This window comes from Cupressus sempervirens, chromosome 11 (assembly GCF_028749045.1).
Source record: "Cupressus sempervirens isolate cs-2001-9-10 chromosome 11, ASM2874904v1, whole genome shotgun sequence".
NCBI classification, from domain to species: domain Eukaryota; kingdom Viridiplantae; phylum Streptophyta; class Pinopsida; order Cupressales; family Cupressaceae; genus Cupressus; species Cupressus sempervirens.
In genome coordinates, this window is record NC_143128.1 from 488,128,256 (window position 1) to 488,154,485 (window position 26,230).

Sequence of the window (26,230 nt, forward strand, 5' to 3'; positions counted from 1 at the left end):
TATATTTTTTCTTTTTTCCTTTTGATTGGCATGCTGGTGACATAAAACTAATGTGACTCACTTGAGTCTCCATTTGCAATGCTTATAGAGTAGGTATTTGTTATGTTAAAGTATTTCCATTAGGATATATGTTATTCTATTAATATTTGATGTACAAGATTCTAGGGTATATTCTATATATTATTTTATTGCTCTGTGTTATGGGGAAGGATTTATTTTCTTTTCTCGTACATTTTCTAGAGAAGAAATGTATACCTATAGCAAGTCTTCTTCTAGAATTGAACTATGCATTTTCTTTTCTCAAGCAAATTTTCTTTTATCCTATTTATGGCGCTCAAAATTGTAGCCCAAATTTTGAGCATCGTTGAAGAAATTGAGCCCTATAAATGCTTTCTAATGAGTTTGTAACTGGCCATCAGTCTAAGGCCTAAGAGGTGTTTAATGCATCTAGCACCTTTCACTCAGTGCGTTTGCATGTTCCATGAAGTTAAATTATCATTCTGAGCCATCTCGTGAAGTCTTGTTTTAAGCAATTGTCAAATCTATAATTTTACCCTAAGTGTCAAACAGAGACAGGAGGTTATGTTTGTCATTGAATATCTCGCACCTAGAAATGTTTTGTGATTCACCGCTTTGGAAGTGTCTAGTGTCCATACCTGAGATCCTATGTTTCAGATTTTGAGTCATTTTGAAATCGTTTGACTAGGTTTTGAATCCCTCAAAGTTGGTAGTTTACTATTTTCATGCTTTTGCAAATTGCACATAATTTTGGGAGGCCCTGTTAGATGAGTCATAAATTTGACCCAATTGATCGAAATGTTAAAATTCTTTTGTGTTGCATTGTAGACGTCAGAGACTTGTTATGTTTCAAGTTTTAGCTCATGATGAATCCGTTTGATCAGTTTTCAAATGTGATTCCAAATGCAATTTCTATCTTTTCATTGGTGTCATAAAATACAGATTGAATGGAACCCCTATTCGTGACGTTATAAGTTGAGATCCATGATTGGTGAGATCGAATGGATTGTACCATTGTACTGTTCTCTGAAAATAATTTAAGTGTGTCAGTTTTCAAGTCATGACAAATCCATTTGCACACTTTTTCAGGTCAATTCCATTTGCAAAAATTGATTTCTTGTCATATTTTCCAGTCAGCAAATCCAAGTAGCTCACTTTGACCGCCTGCCAAATGCGTCTTGTTATTTTCCATGAGCCCAAATCCTAGATTTATACTCACCTCATGACAAAGAATCAATGTCCCAATTTTTGTCTTCCCAAGTGCCCGTCTACCTAGTTTTTGAAGCCGATTTTGAACCCAATTTAGTGTTTTCTGACATGTTTTTGTGCAGGTGATTCTGAAAAGGTAACTTTGACAGCGAATATCTTTTGACCTCGAATTCATCATGAGACAAGATTTGATGGGGTAGAAGTGTGCAGAATAGAGAATTAGTGCCCCAGTTTTCTGAGCTTGGTCAGGTATTTGGATTAGTTTTTAAGGCTAGTCAAAAGACCTCTTGGCATCAAAATGACAGGTTGCAAAAAAGGATAAATTTAAAGTGGCATTTTGTAGGGTTATAAGAAATATCTGATTTGATGCTAGGATAAAATAATTGCATTTTGAGGAGAATATTTTCCAAACCATTGCAGAAGAATAGCCTATTGAAGTAATGTCCAGTGGTCAACAAAGGGATAATTTTTCTCTGATTGATCCTTCTCTTTTCTGCCCGATAGGAAAAGATGCTTTGAGATATTCACCAATTGGATAAAGCTCAATCCAAATTCATTTGCATATCTGTATTTTGGTGAAATGCATCTTTTGATAAAGAAGTCTGAAGAATGGTGGTTGATTCTTCAAATACCTACCATAAGGTAACTAGTTACTTGCAAGAGTTTGCTCCTAATTTTGTTAGCAGAATTGAGCTACACTCAGGAAAGAATTTGATACTTGATGAATTTGGTGTAGAAATTGAAATTGACAATTGACAATCTTCTATACAAAAGAGTGAATATTTCTAATGAAGGCTACTGGGTCATTGAACAAATGGAGGCATTAGTTTCAATTGATGTCAACAATGGTACGAGTTTGTTTAGTAAAGAGATGTGTGACAAGGCATCACGACATAAAGATAGGGAATCCTAACTAAGTTTAAATTGTACACTATCATTTTCTTCTCTTGATTAAAGAAGTCTATAAAGAGATCTCCAAGAGGATAAGTCAATCCTCTGTTGTGTCCTATCCTCCTAATGCTGCTGTGGAAAGACATATTGGAGGCCTAAATCAGTTCTAAGTTCTAAATAAGAATAGCTGGCTACTTGTTGTACGTCACTATTTCATTTCCTCTCCACACTTGCCCTTTCTTGCATTCTTCAATTGCCTCATCTAGAAAGTAACATCATATTGCTATGTTGGAAGTATCCTTTTGTAAACTAAAGGAGTCCCAAGAGGCTTAGATTGAAAGCGGCATTGTATTCTTTCTATTACTCTGTCCATACGAATTCTTATGCTGAAACTGCTACATAAAGAAGATTGTCAGGGTTCTTGAATTGTTCAACTAGATGAGAAACTGTTCCTTCACCATTCATTACATCTGCTACATGGTGAGACGCCATTGAACAGGGGAGTATGAGAGCCCACGGTAGAGCAGGGAGCAAGAACTTGTGAACAAGAAACATAGCATGAGAATGTTGCCAGTCAAAGTAAAGGACAACGAGTCAGCTTAGGAGACAACACAAGCAACCTATTCAAAGGCAGCCCACACATTAACAAGCTGAACATGCAAGACAAGCATCACGCTGGAGCAAACAAAGAAGCCCCACGTAATAAAAGAACAGAGCATGCGGTTTGTTGGACTGAGGACACCATATAAGAACATGCCAAATCAAAGGTAGCTCTCCACAAGCAATGAAAAAGGAAATTTGTAGGAAAAGGTAGAGGTAGTCCACGTAAAATAGCAAAGGCTGACTATAAAGGAGGTCTACACCAAGTAAGAGGAAGACTCCACGCCTTGTTACAGGATGTCCACACAGTCAAGGAGGTGGATACCAGTCCCCATGCTATGCCATTTTAAAAAATGCCATGTGTGAGCAAAACTAAATCAAAAGGAGCTCACATGTATGAAGAATCCAATGCAACATATCAAAGGGAAAGTTGCTCAAAGGAAGGTAAGAGTAGACCAAGCAAGAAGGTTTTTCATGCCATTTCCATCAGATGAATTCCTTGTGGCACGTCATTTTGAAGTCAGGTGATTCCAACACAAGAATCATGGATTCAGAATTAAAAAAAACAAGCCACCTACGCATAGAGCACGACATTAAAAGATAAAGGGCACCTTGCGCACAAAGTGAAGCCACTCGCAGTGAGAAGAGTTGCCCACGTCTTTGCAAAGAGAAGACCCCATGCATTAAAATAGAGTAGAGGCAAAAGCTATTATCTCACATTCATTGTGGGCAAGAATTTTTAAGTCTTTAAATATGGTTGCACTCCGCATGCATTGTGTCTTGAAGACAAAAGTCTTTTGAACGGCTACTTGCACGTGGGGCCTTGTGGCCAGCTTGGAAAAGGAGGATAGATGGTAGGTCATTTGAGAGAAATTTTAAACAAACATGCAAGAATGATCACATGGCGGTGGTGGCACCGGATCATGCCACGTGTCCACATCGGGTGAATGGTGCACACCCACATAAACAAATTTCTCAAAGCACCGGATCATGCCACGTGTCCACATCGGGTGAATGGCGCACACCCACATAAACAAATTTCTCAAAGTTTAAATATTGTGGGAATGTGAGAAGCTGCCACATGGCAGCGAGTCTCGCGTGCGATGAGGTGGTAAGATGTGCAGTTCAAATGTGAGGCATAGGATGCTACCATGTGGCAGATCCAACGAATGGCACAAGCCCACAAAATGAAGGTGTGAGCTGTTTAAGCAATGCGGGAATGTGGAATTTGGACAAGTGGCGATGGGTCCCAGTCAACATTGACGTGGAAATCAAAGCAAGTTCAGGCGTGAATTGATCAGAATTTGACACGTGTCATGATCCAATGGCCAGCGCACGCTCGCATTCCAAAGATGCTCACCGGTTAAGGAAAGCGGATAAGCGGGATGTTAGCAGGCCTCACTTCGGTGATGATGTGGCAGTGTGCAGAGGCCAACGAATCAGGAGCTGCCATGTGGCGCTCAGTCAATGGGGGTTTGACCTCGAATTTGAGGGGTAGGAAGAAATTTGAAAAAATAATAAGAATATTTTTTGAAGGTTCACATTAGGTTTTTTAATTTCAAAAGGGGATTTTTCTAAAGTTTTAACTTTAGAAAATTTTAATTTTTTCAAAAATTTAAAAAACAATGAGTTGCAAGTCAAACATTTCTAGTAGAGGGACTATTTTTCAAACTGATATTTTGGAGGTTCCTGAGATGCAAATATAGCGATGTTATATATCGCCAAAATTGGGAGAGAATGAATTTTCTAATTATGCAATTAGTTTTTGCACAGGAAGCACCCTGTTCAAGATATAGGAGGTTTTCTCCCAGAATTCCAAATTCCAACCAAATTCAAGTATTGAAATTCAGTTGTGATTTCTAGTGAGATAATGACTTGAATGTGGGTAAAATATGGTGAAAATGCAGTTGGGGTCGATCTTGATCACATCTAAGTCAGTTAGATGGGGATTTCACCAACATTTTCACGAGGTTTTTAGATATTTTGGCAAGTAGAATGATGTTCATCATTGAGCAGAGATATTTGGCAAATCAGTTATAGGATGATGATGAAACCAAACCATATATAAATGGGGTGAAGGTAGAGAGAGGTTATTTAGTTGCAGGAGATGGAATTCTAAGTGGACACAAGTCACTCTGAGATCAAATTCGAGAATTCTTTCTTTGCTATATCATTCTTTCTCTCTTTCATTTGAGGGGGTTGGCAATTTTCTCTGGGTAAAACCAGTAGGGTTCTAGTTTCACTATTAGACCATTTAGGGTTCTAGTTTTGAGAAGAAAATCACTCAGTACTAAGACACCATTCTTCAACACTTCTTCTTGTATGAGCAACATTTATGTTTTATGTAGATAGTTCAGATTTGTTAGGTGTTTTGTGAAATATTTTTGTACGTCTTTCATGTATTTGGTTTCAAGGAAAACAAATAAAGTGCAGCAAAGGTTTTAAATTTAGTCTGAATCTTGTCTCCTACTCATGGATATGTAATCTTTTTTAATTTGTGAACCAAGAGCATAAATTAGGTTGCATTTCATTTTGGAATGTATGTGGTTAAAATGTCTTGCTGATGGAACAAAGAACCATGTAATTGTTTGATGTTTATCACAGGGTTTACAGATTTCATGATAGGATAGTCAAAGTATGGGATTCATTTTGATGCAGATGTCTATTCACAAGGTGAAAGATAGATCGAGGATCTTGGTGTATGAAATATGTCTGGAATATCATAGATGTATGTATTCAATTCATAAAATTGCCCAATGGATTAGGCACTGATCATTTGTAGGATCAATTCGTTCTTATTGCTACATATTTGAGGATTTGTTGAAAATCAACATCAATAATCAAATGTTCTTTCCCTTTCATGTTGAAGGACTTAATGGATTTGTTGGTGTTTTAAAAATTACTAAGCAACAAAATGCTTAATACCAAGATGACATTACTCACATAATCTAAAGACCAACCAATTCTTATTAACAATTGTATGTGCAAAGCATTTGGACCCAACTTCAACAAAACCACGGGTGGTTTTCTACTCTTCTGGCTCTGCAAAACCAGGGTGGGTATACCCAGGGATGATACAAGACTAGGAAAATTGTATGAGAATTATTTTAGTTTCATTTTGATTCTCGTCTCAAATCTTCAAATACATACACAATTCTTGATAACTTGATAAACACATCCCATATAGCAGATATGACCAAAAATTCTTCTATAGATCTGCAGGTGTTCTCAGCAATGGTGGCTAACTAAAGCTAAAACATTCCATGCAAACATTACTTGCCAACTTTTAAGATCTACAGGAAATAAAAGTAAAATTGATTTAATTCTGCATTTTTGACAACCATTTGTGACATATTTCTCTTTCAGATGGATAAAATTTGATCAGTGCCTAATCCATTGGGGTTTAGAGTCTACAAAAAATTCTTAGATCTAATTTGTTGCCTTACAAATTTTTTTTATCAGTAGTTCTTATTAGAATTCATCATTCAATATCCTTTCCGGCAAAACATTAAATATCTAGCTAGCGACCTCCCGGTAAACAGACACCGAGAAATAAAGCTCCACTTGCGTAGAAATAAATGCAAAGTCTGCACAAGATTTTCTTTGGGATCCTCAAAATCACTTCTAGTTATAAAAGAATGCCATGTTTTGCAATGATTGGGCCCTCACTATGTCGCTACCGAAAAAGTGGTGTTATTCCGGCTAGCGATATAGCGACCTTTGACAGATTCTCAATTTCGATGATAGAAAACAAAACACACATTGATTGAAAACCCTACTAGTTAATGCTAGTGTCAGAGAAGGTGGACATGCTCATTTATAATACTGCGTGGGAACTTCCGCGGTCATATCAACTTATTGAAAGAATAGTGCCTTTTTGCAAAATCTAGGCATTCGCTATGTTGCCACCGACAAGTCGCGTGGATTTTTTCGATAGCGACTTAGCGAATTGTCAGAAAACTTGGATGCTGGTGACACCATTCACAATTTTCTTCACGTGCATTTATTCTTAAAACTGACAAGCCTGAGATACAACACGTGCCAAAATTTACCTCATGTTAACACAATTCTTGGCATCAGATTTCTCTTTTCAGTATCACAAACACGTGTCATCAATCTTGCTAACTTGCTATATGTAACAATCGAGCATTTTTTCATAGTGAGTTAACAATGACCATAGATTCAAAAGGATCTGACGATGGGGTGAAACTTCTTTCACAAAGATTGGACAACAAACTCAACACAGGAAGGAAAAGAAAAAATGCTTATCCTCCTATTTTAAAAAAATTTCATGCTAGGGAAAATTTAAATGGAATGAGATACAGGGTTTTAACAAAATTTTCAAAGGCTAACAAAAATATGAATTAGCTAGAAATCCTATTCACCATTAATGGATCTCAATCTGAATTTTTTTTTACTTGGACAACAAAAATTTATTATGCAAAAATTTAGACCAAAAGGATTAACCCTCACTCAGCTTGTGATTCATAGATTTGCATTTAGCTACTGTAGATCTGTGTCATTTCATGAGTCATTAGGAGAAATAAGGGTAGAATCTACTTAATAGATTCAAGGATATGTTTTTACACTAGTACAGTATCATTTGAATATGAGGTCTACCCGCCTAGGTTTAGCAGAGCCTGAAGTAAAAGAAGGGATAAGCCTTATAGTTGGCCCAAGACTGCAGTCAAGTGTATCAGTCATAGGAAGTTGCTAGCCTTAGATGCATTTGTCTGGTTTCTTGGTTATTCGTAAAACTGTTAAATCAGAAGCCAACACCTACCATGGAACTTTAGTGATTATGTTGATGATGTGATGATGTTATCTAGTCTAAGGGTTTATTAGACTTGCAATCCAATGAACTAATATTCTTGTATGTACCATGAACTAATAATTTTCTTCCATTATATTAAAAGCATAACCAATAATTTTACATTGCAATCATCCATATTAAATCAACTATATCAGAAGAAATATTGTCCACAACAACTATGCAATGTACCTATCAAATCATTTATAGATCAACAAAGAAAGATGATTTTATTTCATAATTTTCTCCATATTACATCCAGTCACATAATGTGGAAAACATACAATAAATAATTCTTTGCAAATAACTATATACAACTTTTCAACCTTTCTATAATAATTTTCAACAACATACAATGATAAACAAATCTCTTTTACATCACAATGAAAGAACATTAGAGGCTTGATATCACAACACTTTTGAAATGACATGGGACATTGGTCTCTCTTTATGCAATTGATGTTTCAACTTTATCAAGTGCAAAACCCTAATATCTTCAAGGAATTCAAGTTAACATACCTAGACACACACATAAACTAGGAACCATGGAGGCTCACCTCCCATCCTAGGCTTCTATGAAGCCACCCACCGAGCAGGGGAAACAAGACCCAAATGAGATACACACATAAAATATATGATAATGCATGAAAAACTTACAAGATAACACAAAATACTCCCTTCCAAGGTTTACACTATGATTCAACATTGGAACCATTGAACATAGGCTGAAGGTGTGCTTTCAAAAAGGAGACTTGCCATACCATCACATATCTGCAATAAAAAATTTTCATGCCATTTTAGAGCTTTCATAATTCAACAATTTCATGCCCTTTCAGGGCTTTCACAAAATCCTCCAACATACTACCATTAACCGTAGCATCCTTGAATACCCATACTCCCTAATCTTCCTTTCTACATCATCATTTCCCTTATCATTCCTAAAGCAAGATATGAATGAATATTGCATACAATGAAGCATGTACTCCAAGGTTCTCAACTATATTTCAAGCCCAACTAGGCCCTTCACCCTGGACTTCTCTTCCCTTCCCAAAGGGTGAGTGAAGCCCTCATACCCATAAAAACACTAGACATTCAAATCAACAAAAAAATGATCAAGAAAGAAAAAACCAAGAAATTTCATGAAACACAATGCACATTCATACCACCACAACACAATACAAGGATTCAAAATGGCTCAACACAATACCAAAATCTACCACCCAAAGATTCACAATATAATGCAAGATCCCATAAAAAAAGCTCCATGCTTGCAGATTCACTACACAATTCTAAAAGGAAGAAAATGTACATGGATTGAAACACCAACCCTTGTCCAAGCTAAGGCAATGCTATTTGTTGTAGAGCTCCCTTAGTCCTTCTCCAAACCCTAACTATCTCTAAACATAAAGAGTGGGTGAACACCCCAATGATTTGTCCAAGACTCTCTAATAAGTTCTCCCCACTATCTTTTTTTAGCAAAGACACTAAGCCACCCCCTCTTACAACTTGCCTCCCTCTAAATTTTCTATATTTGACTGAGTGGAAACATGAAAGAGAACACATGTGACAAGTCCATTTTCGAATTGGTGGTAGAATGCATGGGTAAAGGGGCCACCTAGGCTGTCTAGTCACTATCATGGTCAAAAATAGGTCCCTAACATATTATACTATCACATGGGAAGCTCATTTTCACATAAAAGACAATTTGGGACCACCTAATGGCTCCTCAAAATCCTAGTCAAGTCCAAATTCGAATTTTCTTTGATTTTGACCCATCCCATCCCTTGGTAAGTGGGTTTACTTACTCATTAACAAGGTAATTAGGTTTAGGGTAAAATTCCACCATGACCAAAACCCTAAATGACATGTCATTATACACAAAACCCACAAGCATTAAGTGACACATAAAAGTACTCTTCACATCACCACAACATTTTCCTAATGCATCTTTATGATTAAACATTTCCACATACAAGAAAACTTACATTTATGAAGCAAAATACTTGCACAACAAGGCTTTTGAATCTTCCAAAGATTCGCCTTGGTTAAATTGTATTTACATATATTTTAGATCTTGGTTCCCCCCAAAATTTCCATGGTTCCACTTCCTGCACATTAAGCTCGAGCATTAGTAGTCCAAGAAGGTCAGATAATATATATCATAAATGCATATAATTTCAAATGTTACAAAATCTTATTAACATAATTCAATTAATTTTCCTTTCTTAATCATTTCAAATAAGTCATTCAAAATGTTAAGATATCAAGATCTGCATATCATAAACCATCATAATCAAATTAACATTTATCTGCATATCACATTAAATCATAATCATCATTATCAAATTAACATTTATCTACATATCTCATTAAATCATAAACCACCATGATCATATTAACATTTATCTGCATATCACATCATATCATAATCTAATTCTATCATGTCATAATTTGCATCCATATGTGTTCGATCATCCTATTACAAATATCAGGTTCATAGTTCATATCATAGATGCAAAACACTATTGTAACTATCAAAATCAATAGTTAAAATAAGCCATTGTCCTACTAAGTCTTGAGTAATGTCAAAATATCCAAATCTTGAATATAAAAAATAAAGTAATATACCCCCACTTATACATTACAAGCATTTCTAAGATTCAACTTCTATCAAAGCAATTGAAAAAGGTTAGTACATGAATGAAATCATTAATTATACCATTTAGGTCTTAATGTGCAGATATAAGTGTGGATCATCAAAATGCAGATATTAAAATAACATAACCCTATGGTCTTGAAAGTATATCAAAAAATCAAATTAGAAGTATCATAATGACAGATCAGGTGAGGCCTCACACAAATACACCTAGCAAGAAACTCTTACTAAAACAGAATTTAAAACAATTTGATTATGAAATTATTATGTTACAAGAAACAAAACTGAATAAGGAAGAAGGAATTAAGCTAGAAAATATATTAGGTAGTTGGAGTATTAACTTACATGAATCGAGAGGAGCCTTAGGTGGATTAGGAATGATTTGGAATCCCATGAAAGTAACTCTAACTATACTAAATTCAAATAATTCATGGATGAGTAGAAAAATTAAAAGCATAAAGACTAACTTACAACTAATTTTAATAAACATATATGAACCGATCCATAACACAGATAAAAACTTCTATGGGAAGAAATATGTCTATTTATAACAATCACAACAATGGACACATTCTTATAGGTGGAGATTTTAATACTATCATGAATATAAGTAAAAAAGTTGGAGGCATCTAGCAAATTTCCCAAGCATCTATGGAATTTTAAAAAATGGATAGACCTTAATAACCCATTTGATATTCCTATTAATAATGGTAAGTACACATGGAATAATAGAAGGAAAGACTTTTCTTTTATCACTGAAAAATTGGACAGATTCTTTCTCAAAGGTGAACTAAGTGAATTAGATTTAGATATTCAAGCCTCAATTCTACCTATAGCAAGATCGGATCACTATCCTGTTAGAGTTGAATTTATTGAACCTACTAAACCTTTTAGAAATCCTTTTAAATGTGAAAAAATGTGGGTTTTAGACAATTTTTTTATGGAACTCATAAGAGAATGGTGGAATCAAGGCAATTTCAAAGGCTCCAAAATGTACATATTAGTGTCTAAGATGAAAATGATTAAAGAAAATATAATTAAATGGAATAAAGAAAAATTCAACAATATATTTAAAGAAAAAATGAATAACAAAGAAAGCTTTAAAAAATTAAACACAAAAGCAATTAAAAAAGGTATGAATAATGAGAATTTTTTTCTAGAAAAAGAACTACTTGCCAAGAAGGAAAATATTCTAGCAAAGGAAGAAGTCTTTTGGAGGCAAAAATCAAGAGAAAAATGGCTAGAAGAGGGAGATCGTAATACAATTTTTTTCCATAATAGCACTCTATACAATAGAACTAAAAGAAAAATTATAAAGACTCATCAGGCTATATCACTGAAAATCTTGACAGTAGAGCAAAGATTTTTGTAGATCATTTCAATAATCTATTAAATAATTTTGATACTTCAAATATGATACCTCAAGAAAAAATGCTTGAAGCCATACCAAAAGTGGTGTCTATAGAAGATAATAAAGCATTAAATACACCCATATCTCTGGAAAAAAGTCTGATCTATGTTATTCAACATGAATCCTGATAGTTCTCTAGGTCTAGATGAATTCCAAGATTTCTTCTACAAAAAATGTCGGGATATTATCGAAATTGATCTTTGGAAGTGATTGAAGCATCAAGAAATAGTGGACCATTACTATTAGAAATTAATAATACCTTTCTCACCTTGATACACTAAAAGATGATCCTAAAAAGCTAGGGGATTTTATACCTATAGCTCTCTGCAACATCACTTATAAAATTGTATCCAAAATTTTAGTGAATCGAATGAAACCAATTCTCCCTAAGCTTATATCAGAAGAAAAAATAGGTTTTGTACTAGGAAGATTGATTCTATATGGGATACTCATTATACAAGAAATATTACACTCAACTAATAAGAATAATGGAAAGCATGTTCATGAAACAAGATATTCAAAAAGTATATGACATGGTTGATTGGAGGTTTCAATGCAAAAACTTAGAAGCCTTCAAATTCTCACACCAATGTCCATTAATCTTATCTATCAATGCATCTACACAACTAAAATTTCAGTTTTTATTAATGGAACTCCTGAAGGCTTCTTTGACACATCAAGAGGTAAAAGATAAGGAGATCCCCTATCTCCTTTCCTACACATTATCATGGCAGAATCCTTTGATAGGGCAATTTCCAAAACTCACACTGACAAAAAATTAAGTGGAATTACTGTAACTGAGAATGTTCCTAATATAACCCACCAACAATATGCAGATGATACCATTCTTCCAGGAGAAAGTACAATAAAAGAATCCCTAAACCTCAAGTCAATCATTCAATGGTATATGGAAGCTTCAAGTCAAAGAGTGAATGCTAAAAAATCAGAATTTTTTTCCATTTACACCAAACCTGAAATTGAAAATAGATCTGTAATATTATGGGATATAAAAGAGGTACATTCTCATGTAAATACTTAGGAATAGAGCTAGAGAAAGGTAGTAAAACTAACAAGGGATGACATAGTATCCTTGATAGAATGGATAAAAAGATAGGAGGTTGGAAAGATAAGTGGCTCACAAAAGATGGTAAAGTTACAAAGATTGAAGTAGTCTTATCTACCCTCCCAACTGTAGGCACACTTTTAGTACACCATTTTTATTTATTTTTAAAAACTTTTAAAGTCGCCTCCCGTGAAGAATTCCCCAAAATTGTTTCCAGTTTGCTTAAAAATGTTTCTATGAAGAATAAAGATGAAAGTTCTAATGCAGATGTGAAAGTTCCTATGCCACAATTTAGAGTTCATTGCCTTGGTTCAGAATTATAGATTTAGTTTGATATGGTTTATTATGCTTCTTTAGCTTCATGTTCATAATCTAACTTAGAGAATGAAATAATTTAGTCAGTCTTCAAATTGGTTGATTGAATATACAAAAAGAAGTAGAATTGGAATTGGCATTTTCCAAAGAAAATGGAATTTGAATGTAGAATTTGAATTGGAATGCAAAATGAGAATTGTGATGTAGAACTCAATTTCCAATTTTCCCACAGCGGGAGAAGCCATTTTGATATTTTTCGCAGAAGAAGCCAAATGGCCATTATCCACCAAGTGAAGAAAATTAGAATTTGATAATTCCATAGATTCTAAACTTGAAATATGTATTTAATATGCATTTACTATCATACAAAAGCTTAAATTTTGAAGCCACTATATGAGAAATGAAAGACATAGGAAATTCATGTCTTAATGCACCTTTCGTAGTCCATTCATGAAATCCTGCTAGTGGAGAAGTAGAAGTTTGATTTTCCACCAAACATCAAATTCATAGCAATGAGTGTGGCTATCAAAAGAGATCTATTTATATGCTTCATCTCACTAAAAGTGATCCCATGAATCCTCCATAATAGAGTGAAAACTCTCTAATGAAGCCAAGGCAAAAAAATGTATACTATGTTACTCCGTCAAAGCAATTCTGTGAAAATTGGCTAGTAGCTATGGTGCATGTGGGAAATCAATGCCAAACATAGGAGCCTAGGTTCTCTGGCACTAGAATATGTCATGTTAGGACTATCAAAAATGTATTCCACAATTATATGGTATAGATGCTAAGCTGCATTTTCTTGTAAATAGACAATAGGTGGAAATGGTATATAAAATATAAACATATGATTGAACTAGCTGAATGTTGCAATCGTGTAACTTGTAGGTGTGGCTTTGAATTTTGTTATGTTTGTGGGGCTAGGTGGAAGAACAAGAATTTCATGGGAAAGCGTTCTTTTTAGGATGAGCATTTCCTTATTCTTCAACCACTTTTAGAGGGTGATGACTTGAGTGCAACATCTCATGGATAAGATTTCTCTATGCATGTAATGACAATGATCAGATCCTTAAAACTTGTGAGGGCCCTTTTAAGAGAACCCAACATTTGCAAAAAATATGGAATAACATATCCATCATTCTCAATGGTGCTTGGGAGTATCTTCATATGGGCTTATGCATACATTCTTGTCTGATCATCAAGTCACATTCATGAAGAACAAGAAATAGAACCTAGACATGAGGAGAAGGTTCTAAATATTGATTATTTGAGTGTAAGGGAAAATTTGATCTTTTGAAGATGGTTCAAATAGCACTAGAGGTGCAGAATCCTTGTGGAAATCCCTTTTCTTGTTCTCAGAGTGCATGTAGTATGATAAGGGTTTCATCACTTCCTAGAGATTTCAATCAAGAGTAGGATTTATTGTTGGAGCAATCCTGCAATTAAAGAATTTATTTATTGGTGAAAAACTCTCCTCTTTGAGTGATCAATGACTCCATATCTTTGTTGGGATAGGGAGCCATTCTAGCCATTATCCTTATACTCGGAGGAAATCTAGTCAAAGGTTTAAAGTCTTCAAGTCTATGAACTATAATCAGTGTATTAATTGTCTGTGTGAGATATGTACTACTTCTAGTGATTGGAATATTTGTAGTTAAAGGAGCATCTTATCTTGGGGCATTGCCAAATAACCCATCGTATCACATTGTAATGATGATTCATTTTATAGTTTTGCCTACTATGAATATAGGAACAATGACTCAATTTTTCAATATGGGGGAAGAAGAGTGCTCAAGGATCTTTTATGGACATATGTCTTAGCAACTCGATATAAAGGAGGATCTCACTGATGAGATAAGGGGAGCATTCCTATATGGAGCTTATGTTTTGTTATGCTAATGTCTATAGAAATATACCCATGGTTAGTGAAGTCTTGGATACCATGAAGAAAGAGGTAAGAAGTCTCAAAAGCCATTTCACATATGAATCAACACCAAGTTCTATTTGGAGAATGAAGAAAAATCATGAAGACTGCGAAAAAGTGCATATGGTTGAAATGTTTGAGCAAATGCTGATAACAAAATGGAGAAGACCCATGGCCAATATGCCACGACCAATCTGCAATGCGATAAGAATAGACATGTCTATTGTGAAGATGCATGGAATGTTGAAATCTGATTGAAAAGATCATTATCAAAGAGGGAGATTCTTGAGAAGAAGGGAGATTGTTGATAAAGAATGTTTTCAATCATTGTTTTATCACTGATGTCAAACCTAATTTTGTTGTAATGACAAATGCTTATAAGATCCAAGTACTATCACTTAGTTGATTAATGAAGAGGATTTGATCAATAAGATGTAACAAAAGCACCTAAGGGAAAGGTTGAGTTATGGTTTTGTAATGAAGTACAAGGATTAGTTAAGACAATGGTAAAATGATATATTGACAATACACTTGAAGATATAGAGGTTGGCCACACCTAGAAACTCTAGATGAATAAGTTGTAACAAAGATGTCTACAAAGTTTGACTAAATTCATTAGTTGGTGCTAAGCAAGCTAGTTCATGCTGAGTAGATTTTCAGTAAGTGCCGAGCAAATGAAAAATCTAGTGTGTTTCGAGTGAAATAGAAGGAGTCGAGCAAGTTCAAGTGCTAAGCAAGTAATAGGTGCCAAGCATCAATAAAACTTAGTTGATGCCAAGAATCCACATTATGTGCCGAGCATCAGTAAAATAAGTTGGTGCTGAGTAACACAATATGTGTTGAGCATCATAAATTCAATAGGGCCAAGCTGCTACATTATTTGTAAAGTCAATGATTCGCTAGATTTGAGCCAACAAAGTTTGTTACCTTGAAGTTTGTGAACCAGATGGAAGATAAGGATGATGAGCTAGTGGCACAAAATTCTAGATAAACCATTTTTGGGCAAATACAAGAGGATTCTACATGATGTTTCTAGAAGAAACAAGATAAGGGGTAGATTCATTGAATCTTACCTAATCCATTCGAACCAAAAATAAGAGAGAGAAGATTAGAGCAGGAAAATTATTCCAAACTTCTATTTAAGGAGTTACAGATCAAGAAGAAAGAGTTATTGAGTGGTTGGTTGGAGAAAGTATGTGGTGTTAAGGAGAAGACATTGAGAGAGAGGAATAGAGTACATAGACTCTGCTTTGATAACTGACCACATAGGTGATTGTATTGGCACAATGAGCATGGAGACTTAGGAAGACAAAGCTTGAAAGGAAGACAAGCTATCAGAGCTATAGAGACTGAAAGCTAGGCAAATTTGTGAACTAAATTGAGATCTGAAATCTATAAGTTATGTTGTGAGTTTTATTAGATCAAAGCCCTTATTGTTACTCTCTAGCAACTGTATCAATTAGGGAAAAATCCAATGGATTTAGGTTGGTTTAATAGCCATTTGTAAATCCTTTAACAAGGTGAAATTCCAAGTGAATGTTGTAAAGTCCTTTAACCAGGCCCACTTCTAATAGGCTAGTTGAAATCCTTTAACCAGGTCACATTTAACAGTGTGTTGCCTTTAACAGGGAATGCCTTTTATAGGGCATCACTTTAGAAGAGTGAGAATTGAGTAGCATGTTATTGAAATTTTTCCCCAAATTGGGTTTCCACATAAGTCACTGTGTTATGTGTTGATTTTTCACGTTTTATTCTTGCATGTTGATTTATCAATAACTTGCTAAGAAAAAAGTTTAGCTTGGATGCATGATTAGTTTAAATGGGTTCACTATACTTAGTGAAAAAGTTTTATTAGGACATTTGGACCTTGAATAATTGATTCACGCCCCCTCTTAGTTATAAGATCAAGATGTCCAAGAGAGAAGTTCCCACGTTCAACAGAGATAAATTCACTGCATGGAAAAGTTTAATGAAGTTGCACCTTGGATCAATAAGTCATCATGCACAAACCTCAGTTGAAGTGGAACATGCTGATCTAGCTATCCCCTCTATAGAAGATATAAAGAAAAAGAAGGAGCATAATTAGGCAATGTTGGAGATTACCTCTACCCTCAACTATGTTGAATTTGATGACATTAAGGGATGTGACTCTACATTCAATATGTGGAAAGTATTGGCATATATTTAAGGAGGAGGTTAGAATGTCCAAAGAGTAAAAAGTCTTAGAGGAAAGTTTAATGACATGAGAATGGAGGAAGGTGAGAAAATTGCTCAATATGCCTCTAGAATAAATGAAGTAGTAAGTGCAATTTGGGTGGTCATCTAGATGATGAAACTATTAATAGAAATTTTTTAAGAACCTTGCTCCCCATCTATGCTATTAGAGTTTCAGCCATCCAGGAGTTAAGATGTGTACTAGGAAACAAGCTAACTCTTAAAGATATAGTGGGAAAACTTATTGCATTTGAGTTATCCAGCTTTGATAACTACAGACCTGAGAATCTTGAATCTACTTTCAAGGCCAAGTTGTTGTTGAAAGATACTAAGGAGGTGAAACCAAAGAAGAATAAAAGAAACACAAAATGTGCATCCAGTGACAGTAGCAGAGATGAAGAAGATGTGAAACAATTGGAAGCATTGTTGGCTAGAAGATTTTATAGAAGCAAAGGTAAATTCAAAGGTAAGCTGCCTATCATTTATTTTAATTGCAATGTAGTAGGACATATTGCTACAAGATGCACATAGAAAAGGAATTACAGAGAAGGCAACAAGAACAAGAACATAAGAGAAGATGATAGTAGAGATTACAGAGAAAAAGGAAAAAAATGCTATATTGTTGAAGAAGAGGATTCTAATGAAAATGATGATGAGGTAGTCTATGTAGCCATGAAGGATGAGTTAAATGAAGATGTGGCAAAAATACTAGAAACCTATGGAAATAAAAATGATAGGTGGATCATAGACAATGAATGCTCACATCACATGACATGAGACAAAAGTAAGTTTGCTACTTTAACTCAGTATGATGGAAATAATGTTAGATTTGGAAATGATGCTGCATGTTTAATCAAAGGAAAAGATTCCATTAAGCTTATAGATAAAATTTCACGTGATAATGCATATTATGTTGAAGGATTGAACTACAATCTACTGAGTCAGTCATAGTTAAGTGATGTAGGTTGCAAATTTGGAAACAAAATTGCCAAAATCTATGACATTGATGGAAATGTGATAGGAAAAGGAGACCAAACTAGAAGTAATCTATTTTACCTAGATATGGAAGATGCAACCTCTTTATTGTAAGATTTGATGATGTGTGGCTATGGCATAAAAGGCTATGTCATGTAAATTTTGATAATTTGATTAGCATCAACAAAATGAAGAAAGTTAGAGGTTTGTCTAAACTAAAGAAGCCTGACAATACAATGTACAAATAGTGTTAGCTAGGAAAGATGACCAAGTCAAGTTTCAAATGAAAAACCTACACTTCCAAAGAAGTATTAGATTTAGTCCATATAGATTTATGTGGCCCAATAGAAGTGCAAAGCTACAAAGGAGACATATATATAATGTTGTTTGTGTATGACTACTCTAGGATGATGACTGTCATGTTCTTAAAGAAAAAATTTGATGCATTTCATGTTTACATGGTATTTGGCTGGAGTTGAGAAAGAAACAGGAAATAATTTGAAGTGTCTAAGATCAAACAGAGGAGGAGAGTACACATCAAAAGAATTTGAGACATTTTGCAATGAAAGAGGAATTAAAAGATAAACATCAGCACCTAGAACTCCCCCATAGAATGGTATTACACAAAGGAGGAATAGATTAGTGATGGACTATGGTAGAACATTAATGATGTAGAAGAATGTTACTCTAAAGTATTGGAATGAAGCTGTTAGGATAGCTTTCTACACCATGAAGCGAGTACAAGTTAAGAAAGGTACAAATGCAACACCTTTTGAATTATGATATGGTCACTCACCTAATGTAAAACATTTCAAAGTGTTTGGTTGTAGATGCTATATTCTTAAAGATTCTAGAAATGGAAAGTTTGATGGAAAGAGTGATGGAGACATATATTCTTTGGATACTCTACTAGAAGTAAAGCATATAAGTGTTTGAATACTAACACTAACAAAATTGTGGAGAGTGCAAATGTAAAGTTTGATGAGTATAAAAAAGTTCAAGCTGATAAAACCAATAAACCAGAAGAGTCCAGATCCTTTGTGTACTTTTATGAAAGAATGCCTGCTGAAGAAGAAGCTATTAATAAAGTTGGGAATCAACAAAAAGTTTCAATATCAACCAAGTCAACCAATGAATGCTGAATTGCATTCAGAAGCTGAATTTTAGAATGAAGAAAATGCACATTCTGATTTTGAAATCAGTACACATGGAAGAGATGCTGAATTACCAGAAAGAGATGTGCACACTGACACTGAACTTGATAGACCAAAAATGGAAAGGACATAACCAAGATTATCCAAGTATGTGATAAGACATTACCCTGCTGAACAAATTATTGGTGACAAGGAAGCTAGACCAATGACAAGAAATAGATTAGGAATGAATCATGTCTGCTAAGCAAGATTGAATGAAAAATAGTGAAGGACACATTACAAGATGATAATTGGTGTACAACTATGGAAGAGGAGATTGAACATATAGAGAAAAACAAAACTTGGATCTTAGTTCCAAGACTAGCTGATAAGAATGTGATTGGTACCAAGTGTGTATTTAGGAATAAGCTATATGGGAATGGTGAGATCAAAAGAAATAAGGCTAGACTAGTCTATAAAGGTTGTGCACAAGAAGAAGGACTAGATTATGGGGAAACATTTGCCCCTATTGCAAGGATGGAAGAAGTAAGAACTCCACTTGCATATGCTACTTACAAAGGTTTTAAAGTCTACCAAATGGATGTAAAGTCTTCTTTTCTAAATGGTATATTGGAAGAGGAAGTCTACATAGAAAAACTAGAGGGATTTGTTGATGACAACAACAAGGATATGGTTTGCAAACTGCATAAAGCACTCTATGGTTTGAAAGAAGCGCTTAAAACATGGTATGAGAGACTTCACAAATATCTTGTGAAGATAGGATTTGAAAGGACGTATGACAACAACAACCTATATATCAAGGCAAAAAAAGGTAAAGATATTTTAATATATGAATTATTTGTTGATGATATAATATTTGGAGGAAAGGATTGATGCAGGAGCATCCTAGGTTTCTTTGTAATCCTACACATTAGTTCATTCTGCCTAGTTCCAATTGGATCGACTTTGCTCACATTTAATTTTGGTATAGTTAGTTATATTTGATGAGGGCCGAATTGTGGTTTCTCTATGTTCTAGAATTATCCATAAGCCATTTTGGCAAGTATAAGTAGGGTGTTTAGGTTTAGGGTTAGGACAGATTTTTGGGGGAGAGTTCAAAAGAAAAGAGATATGTGGATTTAAAAAGCTGATTTGGAGATTTGGAAGTTGTACATTTGTAATTGGCCGTAACCCAAAAGGCCTTACAGTTGGGCATGTATGCTGAATATTTGATGAATCAATAAATATATCCTTGTTCACTCTTTCCTTGGTGTTGTTCCTCGTGTTTTCTTCCATTGTGTTAACTCTTGCAGGGTGGTTTGGATAGCTGAGTGTGCCTTTGGCCCTAGTTATTCATCTCTTGCTTGCATCAGTTGGTATCAGAGCCTAGTTCATCTTTGTGGAGATTGGATCATGTAGAACCCTAATTTGGATTTGGTTGTAGGGTGGTAGATCTATGGATTTGACCTATAACTTGCAGAGGGTTATGATCTTGTAGGAACCTGATTTGTAAAGATGGTTTGTGGGAGAGGAAATAATGTTGATAATGCTATATTGGATCAGTTAAGAAAAATTGCAGCCAAATTAGATGCTGCGGAGATAGCCCAGAGGAGAGGAGCACATCTTGAAGATGTAAGTGATGATGAAGTAGCAGCACCAAACCATAATCCAAAACTTGAAGAAGATCAAGATGAGGAAAGATTGTTGTGATTATTGTCTAGGGAAAATTCAAAGCCTACTGTAGAAGTTGTTCCTTGTGATGGGAAATTGGATACAAAAACTGTGCTGGATTGGATCTCTAATGTGGAGAAGTTCTTTGAGTATGAAAACACTCCTGATAACATAAAGGTGAAGATTGTAATCACTAGGCTGAAAAGTCATGCATCATTATGGTTGGAGCACTTGCAAACTGATAGACAAAGGAGAGGAAAGGAGAAGATAAGAACTTGGCCAAAGATGGTGAACAAGGTAAAGAACAAATTCCTTCCTACTGATTGCCAAGTTAGCTTATTGAGAAAAAAATGCAAAATTTGAAACAAAGGCACATGACTATGAAAGAATTTACCGAGGAATTCTATAGATTGGACATCAGATCTGGACATGTGGATGATGATGTTGAGAAAATTGCAAGGTACATTAATGGATTGAGATCTGGAATTCAAGATGAGATAAGTTTTGTGAAGTTGGAAAGTGTGGAAGAAGCATACTAGTATACCTTGAAGGCTAAGGAGATCTTGACAAAGAAGCATGAACACAGACAAAGAGGTAGAGGTGGTAGATTCCAAAGAGGTAGAGGTAGATCTTATGGAGAAAGTAGTAGATCTGACAATTCTATGCAAGATAAAGGAAAATCTGAATGGAAGAGTGATGATAAAGGCAAGATTGAATGGAAAGGTGCTAATTCTTACCAAGGAGGCACTAATTCTTACTGAGGAAGAGGTAATTCCTATTCTAGAAGTGGATTTCATGGTAATTGTTTTAGATGTGGCAAAGAAGGGCATAGATCTTTTGAATGAAGATCCTCTGAAAGTGGACAGAATAATAGAAATGTTGTGATTCAAGAAGACATTGAAAGTTCACCAAGTGGACTTGAGGTTGGAGAAAATTTGATGGTGAGAAGAACCTTATGTAATAAAAGAAGTGATGAAGAACCTGTTTTAAGGAGAAGTCTATTCAAGACAAGATGTAAGATGGCTAGAAAATGCTGCAAAGTGATCATTGAAAGTGGGAGTTCTACAAATCTGGCATCATAAGAGTTGGTTACCAAGTTGTAGTTAGAGAGGCCAAAACATCCCAAACCTTATCATGTTTCATGGATCAAAGATGAGCATAAGATATTGGTAAGTGAGCAATGCCTTGTGAAATTTAAAATTGGACATTATGTTGATGAAGTTTTGTGTGATATTATGCCCATGGATTGTTGTCATATTTTGTTGGGTAGACCTTGGCAATATGATAGACATGTTGTACATGATGGAAGATTGAATCAATATACTCTTTGGGTGAATGGGAAGAAACAAACATTGTTTCCTTTGATTGAAGTTCCAGATGAGGTTAATTGTACTACTGTAAAGATTTGTATGGTTAATGGGAAACAATTTGAAAATGAAGTAAAGAAGAATCAGGTTTGTTTTGTCATAATTTCAAGAAAACCAAGTTTTGTCAATGAAGGCCAAGTGCAAGAGAATAATGCTAACCGAGTGCCAGATAGTGGCAACCGAGTGCCAGATAGTGGCGACCGAGTGATAGATGGTAGTATTGACCAAGTGCCAGAAGAAATTGTAGAATTGGTCAATGAATATAAAGATATTATTGTTGATGATCTTCATGATGGATTGCCTCTAGTAAGAAGTATAAGTCATTGTATGGATTTGATTCTTGGAGCAAGTTTGCCAAACAAAGCACCATATAGATTGACACCTACAAAGAATGAAGAACTTAATAGACAAGTGCATGAGTTGTTGTAGAAAGGTTTGATCAGAGAAAGCTTGAGTCCATGTGATGTACCTACTGTATTAGCACCTAAAAAGAATGGAGAATGGAGAATGTGTACTGATTCCAGAGCCATTAACAAGATAATAGTGAAATATAGGTTTCCTATGCCAAGGATGGATGACATAATGGATTTTTTAAGTGGAGCAAAGTATTTTATCAAGATTGATTTGAAGAGTGGCTATCATCAGATTAGAATTAGAGAAGATGATGAATGGAAGACTGCTTTCAAGACAAAAGATGGTTTGTATGAATGGTTGGTTATGCCTTTTGGTTTGAATAATGCACCTAGTACTTTCATGAGGTTAATGAATGAAGTTTTGAAAAGATTTTTGGGTAAATTTATGATTGTTTATTTGGATGATATTCTAATATTCACTAAGCCTAAGGAAGAACATCTTGAGCATATTAGACAAGTATTGCAGAGGTTGAAAGAGGAAAAGTTGTTGATTAATCTAAAAAAGTGTTCTTTTATGGAAGAGGAGATTTTGTATTTGGGATTTGTGATTTTAGCTGATGGTTTGAAGATGGATCCTGAGAGGTTAAAGCAATTTTGAAATGGCCTACACCTGAGAATGTGAGTGAGGTAAGATCATTTCATGGTTTAGCTAGTTTTTATAGAAAGTTTATAAAGAATTTTAGTGCTATTTGCAATGTTATGACTGAGACAATGAGGGGAGATAAAAAGGAATTCAAGTGGACACATGGAGCTGATAAGAGTTTTGAGATTGTGAAACAAAAAGTTGCAGAATTACCAGTATTGGCTTTGCCTGATTTCAACAAAGTATTTCAAGTTGAATGTGATGCAAGTGGTAATGCAATAGGAGCTGTATTAAGTCAAGAAGGTAAGCCTGTTGCTTTCTTTAGTGAAAAGTTGAATGATGCTATAAGGAAATATTCTATGTATGATCAAGAGATTTATGTTATTGTTCAAGCATTGAAGAAGTGGAGACATTATTTGATGCCTAAGGAGTTTGTGTTGTATACTAATCATAAGGCTTTACAATACTTGGGAACTCAACATAAATTGAATCAAAGACATATGAAGTGGGTTGAATATTTGCATAGTTTTACATTTGTGATTAAGCATAAGAGTGGAGTTACTAAAAAAGTTGTTGATGCATTGAGTGGAAGACGTTCTTTGTTGACTGAAATGAAGGTTGAAGTTCTTGGTTTTGATAAGATGAAAGAGTTATACGATGCTGATCTTGATTTTTATGAGGCATGGAGAGAGTGCAGAGCACCAAATCTAATAGATCACATAAGTAAGTATGATGAGTATTTCATTCAAGAAGGTATGTTGTTCAAAGGCATTTAGTTCTGTATTCCTAGAAGTTCTATGAGGTTGAATCTAATTAAGGAAAAGCATAGTGGTGGATTAGCTGGACATTTTGGAATTGATAAGATATTGGGTTTGTTGAAAGAAAAATATTATTGGCCACAAATGTATAAGGATCTTCAAAAATTTGTAAAGAGTTGTGGAGCTTGTCAAGTTGCAAAAGGAGTGAGTCAAAATACTAGTCTGTATACACCTATTATTGTTCTTGAGAAACCTTGGACTGACATTAGTATGGATTTTGTTCTTGGATTGTCTAAGACAATGAAAGGGTATGATTCCATATTTGTGGTAGTGGATAGATTTTCTAAGATGGCTCATTTTATACCATGTAAGAAGACATCAGATGCTGAGAATGTTGCTGAACTTTTTTTTAAAGAGATTGTGAGATTGCATGGATTACCAAGAAGTATTATTTCTAACAAAGATAGTAAGTTTGTTGGATATTTTTGGAAGACTTTGTGGAAGAAGATAGGTACTGAGTTGAAGTTTAGTTCTACATTCCATCCACAAATAGATGGACAGAAAGAGGTTGTGAATAGAAGCTTGGGTAATTTGCTAAGATGTTTGGTTGGGAATAAGCCAAGTAATTGGGAGATGGTATTGGCACAAGCTAAATTTGCATATAACAATTCTGTGAATAGGAGTACAGGGAAGAAACCTTTTGAGATTGTTATTGGAATGCATCCTAGAGGCATATCAAATTTGAGAGATGTTGTTGGTGAAGAAAATAAAAATGCTGCAGGAGAAGAATTTGCTGATTTTATGGAGTCTTTGCATAAGGAAGTGAAGTTGAGATTGGAACAAAGTAATCAGAAGTATAAAGAGAATGCTGATCAGTCTAGAAGACACCATGATTTTTAGGTTGGTGATGAGGTGATGGTTCATCTAAAGATGGGAAAATTCCCAACTAGAACATACAGTAAGCTAAAGATGAAGAAATTTGGACCTTGTAAGATCTTGAAGAAGTTTGATAGTGGTAATGCTTATGAAGTTGAGTTACCTGATGACATGGATATATCTCCTATATTCAATATTTCTGATTTGTATAAGTATCATGAGTCAAAGGATGAAATTCATGTACCTGATGATTATCCTAAGAAGAAAATTGAAGAGGTTGAACAGATATTGGGTCAAAGAGTTGGTAAGAGCATAGGAGGAAAAGATTACTATGAATATTTGGTGAAGTGGAAGAGTAGACCAGTTGAAGATGCTACATGGATTTCTCAGTCTGATTTGGATTTAGCTCAGGGTGTGACACTTGCATGATTCAGGAGAATCATTTTTTTTTCCCAACCTTGGTTGTCTGATGTAGGAGCATCCTGAGTTTCTTTGTAATCCTACACATTAGTTCATTCTACCTAGTTCCAATTGGGCTGATTTTGCTCACATTTAATTTTGGTATAGTTAATTATATTTGATGGGGGCCGACTTGTGGTTTCTCTATGTTCTAGAATTATTCGTAAGCTATTTTGGCAATAATAAGTAGGGTGTTTAGGTTTAGGGTTAGGGCAGATTTTTGGGGGAGAGTTCAAAAGAAAAGAGATATGTGGATTTAAAAAGCTAATTTGGAGATCTGGAAGTTGTACATTTGTAATTGGCCGTAACCCAGAAGGCCTTACAATATGGCATGTATGCTGAATATTTGATGAATCAATAAATATATCCTTGTTCTGTCTTTCCTTGGTGTTGTTGCTCATGTTTACTTCTGTTGTGTTAACTCTTGTAGGGTGGTTTAGATAGCTAGGTGTACCTTTGGCCCTAGTTATTCATCCCTTGCCTGCATCAAAGATGCACTATGCAAAGATTTTGCTGATCAGATGAAACATGAGTTTGAAATGTCAATGTTTGGAGAAATCAAATTCTTTTTTGGATTGCAAGTACATAAACTAAAACATGGCATATTTGTGACTCAATCAAAATATATCAAAGAGATACTCAAAACATTTGGTTTAGAGAATTCAAAACTAGTTAGTACACCAATGGTAACAGGACATAAGTTGTCCAAGAATGATGAGTTAGCTGAAGTAAATTAGACAATGTACAGATCAATGATTGGAAAGTTGCAATATGTTGTGCATAGTAGACCAGACATTGCATTATCCATTGGAATAGTGGCAAGATTTTTTGCAAATCCAAGAGAAAATCATCTCATGGTAGTAAAAAGAATAATAAGGTACCTA

The 26,230-nt window shown here is 34.8% G+C and overlaps 1 pseudogene; it reads left to right on the forward strand.

Moving 5' to 3' along the window:
* Positions 1-4,042: 4,042 nt before the first annotated feature.
* LOC149530498 (protein PIN-LIKES 7-like) lies at positions 4,043-14,823 on the forward strand (annotated as a pseudogene).
* Positions 14,824-26,230: the final 11,407 nt, after the last annotated feature.